Genomic DNA, 5,202 nt, shown 5'->3' with positions numbered 1-5,202 from the left:
ATGGATCTCACATTAGTGGGTAAGATCAATAAATTTATTGTCCTTTATCTTGATGATTTAACTGTATCTTTGGATTTTGATGAGAAACACTTGAAACATTTGGGAAAGTTTTTTGAAAGATGCAGGAACTATGGGTTTTCTCTTAATCCCAAAATGTCACTTTTTGCAATGAAATAATGAAAGCTATTGGAAAATATAATTTCACAGGAAGGAGTCATTACTTACCCAAAAAGAGTCTCAACAATTCAGGTAATCAATTTACCTAGAAACAAAAAGGAAATTATATCATTTTTAGGAAAAATAATTTTCTTAAGAATATTTATACCTAATTATGTTGACATTGTGAAAGATATTACTGATATTATTAAAAAGGATCATGAAGTAAAATGGATAGCACAAACTATATATTATTTTTGACAGATCAAGAAATCCATTTCCGAAGCCCCAGTACTAGTCAGTCGAGACTACTAAAAACTTTTTAGTATCTTCTCCTTTTTCTATGACACTACCATAGTTGTTGTTTTATTACAAATAAATGATGATGGATATGATCACCCAATAGCCCTTTTCAGTGAGGTGGTGAGAGAGGCTAAATTGAGATATGACATCATAGAGAAGCAAGCCTATTCCCTTGTATAATATTTAAAACCATTCATGATTTATTTCTTACATCCTCCTTTTATTGCTTATGTCCCAAAATGTAGTAAAAACAATTCTAACACAACCTAATATAGATGGAAAGATGGCAAGATAGATTTATTAAACACTCGAGTTTGATCTAGATATTAGACCTACCAAACTGGTGAAAGGAAAAGGTTTAGCTAAAATTTTGGTTGAATCGAATTGTAATATTCTTGGTATCAATACCATTTTGGAGATGTCAAATGGAAAGAATCCACAAGAACCTTCTTAAATTTCAAGTGAGAAGAATCCACAAGAACCTTCTCAGATTTCAAGTGAGAAGAATCCACAAGAACCTTCTCCCAGTTCAGTTCATGTTCCTTGTCCTTTAAATATTCATGACAAATTTTTACTTTCAAATTGGTATAAATACATAGTGAATTTTCTTCGATATTTAAAGTATCCTCCTATATTTACAAGGAACCAATCCATATCTCTTAGATTCAGCGTTATGAAATTTTGTATCATAAATGACAATTTATATTGGAAGGATTCTTTAATATCCTTTTGTTATGTCTGACTAGAAGTGAAACTGAAGGAGTTATTGAATAGTTTAATGAAGTAATTTGTGGAGGACATTATGCCGGAAGGAAACTGCATACAAAATTCTAAGAGTAGGTTTCTATTGGCCCAAATTGTTTGCACAGGTTGGAGAAAAGGCAAGAATTTGTATCCCATGTCAAATATTTACTGGAAAGCAGAGGCTAGCAAAACTTCCCCTTGTCCCAGTTTTAATTGAAGCTCATTTTTTACAATGGGGATTAGATTTCATAGGTGAAATAGTTCCAACTTGTAACAACCAACATAGGTGGATATTAACGTCCACTGGTAATTTCACCAAGTGGTAGAAGCAATCGCTGTTAAGAATGCAACTGATACAAGGGTCATAAAATTCATTGAAGAGAATATATTGTTTAGATTTGGTTGTCGATAAGAAATAGTTACAGACAATGCACATTCTATCAGCAACATTAAAATGATATATTTTGCCCAGAAATATAAGATTTCATTGCATCATTCTACAGCATATTACTCACAAGGTAATGGGTTTGAGGAATCATCAAATAAAATTATGGTTAAGGTTATCAAGAAAGTATTAGCAGATGATAGAAGAATTTGGGATAGTCATCTCAAATATGTAGTTTGGGAAAATAGAGTATCACCCAAAAGATCTATTGGAAAGTGCCCTTTTCAACTTGTATATGGAACTGAAGCAATTTTCCCTACACAACTAGAATTCTCAGTCATGAAATTTTTAGTGGAATCATATGAAGAAGCTGATGATTTTCCAAGGAGAATCAATGATATTATTAATAGAACAAAGACAGATATGAATTTCAACACAAAATTCGTCAATATCAAAAGTAAATGAAAATTTTTCTTGACAGGAAGGCTGGAGAAATAGGTTTTGGATAAGGTGATCTAGTTTTAAGATGGGATGCTAGAAGAGAGAAAAGAGACAAGGATGGAAAATTTGATCATTTGTGGTTGGGACCATTCAGCATTGCAGAAGTAAAGGGTAATAATACTTTCATTTTGTGCAACCTAAAAGGATAGTATTCTTTGCTTCCAGTCAATGGGAAAAACCTCAAACACTATATTTAGAATTAAATTCTTACAACCATGCTCATTGTAAATTCTAGTTTTCTTTAAATTTCAACCTCAAAGTGTGATTTTCACAGCAAAGACTCCATAGCCTAAGGAGAAGGCACATGGATCTACAAGTTCTCTACATCCTGCACGAGGAAGCAGTCCCCATATGGAGTCAATGTTGTAACTTATTTTTACCCTAGTTTTTTATTTACCTTTTCATTTTTGTTGAAAAAATAAAAATAAAAGATATAGAAAAGAGAATAAATAAACAAATAATAATAAGAGAAAGAAAGAAATGAAAAGAAAAATGAGAAAAAAGGAATAAATAAAAATATATTAAAAGAAAAAAAAGAAAAGGGATATAAAAAATGTATAAACATAAATAGAATAAAACGCCAAAGTTTATCTCCTAGTTCAAATGCTGAACTATTTTGTTTTTATTATTATTTTAATCTTCTTTTATGTTTTGAAGAGAATTATTTTTTTCAAATAAAAGGTAATATGGCAGTTTTTTTGCCTTGTGATAGCACGTGATTGGAAACTGATGGATCGAATCATCCCTGCCTGGACCAATGATGGAGGATGAGTTCGCAACAACCCCTTCATGCACTTTCGGAGGTTAACGAGGTGGTGGATGGGCATCCAAAACATTGTTTCCCAAATCTTCTTGCTCATACATGGCAACCTCATGTTGAGTTCGGGATCCCCCTCTCCTAAACAACAGACCACCTACCCCTCCTCCGAAAACTACTTTCTCCTTCCTGCTTCGCTCCTGTGCCCACTAACATCTCGTCACTTGTCCCTCTCCTATTTGCTCCTACCAAATAACCATTATATCATTAAATTCCTCCAAAAAGCATGACTTTGACCATTTAACAATAAATCCTTCCTTCCAACGTCTAAATTTATTAATTAGACATGCCCAAAAATAGTTATAACCTGTTTATTTGTTCAAACCTCTTCTTTTAAAAAAACTTCGCTACTCTCCATACTTCTTTTCACCATTTCTTGTTCCAACAACACTAGTGCGACCCCGAATTTCACAGCTATGCAACAATATTCATATGCCATTGATCATCATAACTTGGTAATTCACCACCCTATCCTGTAATTTATTATTCACGATGTCTACTCACAAAGGCAAGTCGAAAATAGTTGTAGAAATACCTACATTTCCCTCTGTTATTAACCTAGACAAGCTCCCTCTGGTAGATACGCAATACAAAATCTCAGAAACCTAGTGCGAGTTCGATCTTTATGAACTCCACAACTAGAAAAGAAAAAATTCCTAGATGTTAGTGATGAATTGAGTATTTGGGAGTATTTCTTCCCTCAAATTTTCATTTTCAAACTCATACCTTCCCAAAAATTTGTCACCTGGTGCCATCTTAGGTATCTTCCTAGTCATAAGGTCATAATCTCCCAAAAAATTAAGTTTTATTTTCCATTACAGCCGAATCGATATGCCAACCAATCCAAATGAATCTCCTAACTCCTATGTACCTTTTTTCTACTAATTGCCTCATGGATATCTATCAAAAACTCACATTTCCTCAATGAGCCCATATCTTTGACCCATTCCCACATGAAAATTCTAAGTTACCTAGAACTAATCCTCCCTATTCCACTTCCATGGTCGTGTGTTTGTTAGGTTACCCTATAGATCATTGGGCAGAGGAAATAATATTGGGAATTTTTATCGGTGTTCTCTATGGGTAATAAATCCTCATTGATTTTCAATCACAGAAAGTTTTTGTCAGAAAGTATTCATGATCAATTCCTAAAGTTTTTTGGTGAAAATGCATTTAAACATCAATCATTTCTTGTGTATTTGATTTTATTTCGTCAAGGAGACAGGTTTCAATTCCCATTATAGAAGTTAAATGGACAAGGAAAATCCCAATCAATCATTCATTGCACTTCCTTGGTAAGGAACAACACAAAAGAGTATTCCTTCAGTGACTCTGTAAACCAATTCTTGTATATGTCCTTATGTCTTCCTAGTAGTGATGTTATACCAAGGATTTCACCTAAAATCAGAAGAATTTTGCACCTCACTGAGCAAGAAAAAGCTGGATACTGGTATTTATACCATAATTACATAAATATAAGAATATATAGATGTAAACTCCCTCCCTACAGGTTACCAGTATTTGTGCCAATAAAATTTTTGCCTTAGAATACATCAGTTAATGATGAACATGGATGATTGCATTTTGTATCCAGGAAACAGAAAGATCAATGCAAGTTGAAGGAAGAGATTGGCCCCTTCATTGTTAATACTATTGAAGTAGCAAAGGAGGAAAATTTTTGTTAAAGAAAATGAAATTCAAGTTGAGTTTTACCTATTCCTATGATCCCTTACGAATTATTTCAAAGTTAAAGGTTGACAAATAACCAACATCTTATGTAAATAGAGTGAGGCCAAAGATATAACAATAGGAAAATCAAGAATATTGGAAGGAAAATACATTACGGAAAGTTGAGGAAGAATATTTAGTCAGATATCTTCACATACTCCAGTTCCTCAGGAAAGCGAAACTAAAATATCAAGAGAAAGTATTTCTCCTACAAAGTCAAAAGGTCAAGCTACAAGTTTCACATTTTTCAAAAGGAGAAAGAAGAAAAACACTAATCAGGATTCCTCAAAGGACAAGAGTACACAAGAGTAGGAAATAGTGGTACAACGAGGTTTTCCTACTACTTCATTTACACAAATTGAAGAAATCATAGATTCTCCCGTGTCTTTTGTTTCACATGATACAACGATATTTTTGTTAGATACATAGAAATTAAAAGGAAGAATGAAGCATTAAAGGCGACTACTTAGTAGGAATTTTTGAAACAGTCTTCCACTACACAACATATGATTTTTTCTACACTTGATATTGAAAAGGGACAATTTCAATAGCTTTTTTAGAACCTAAA

This window comes from Pinus tabuliformis, chromosome 3_2, assembly GCF_031772625.1.
Source record: "Pinus tabuliformis cultivar Carrire ecotype Pingquan chromosome 3_2, CPIR1, whole genome shotgun sequence".
Classification (NCBI taxonomy): Eukaryota; Viridiplantae; Streptophyta; class Pinopsida; order Pinales; family Pinaceae; genus Pinus; species Pinus tabuliformis.
Note: the sequence above shows the minus strand (reverse complement) of the source record.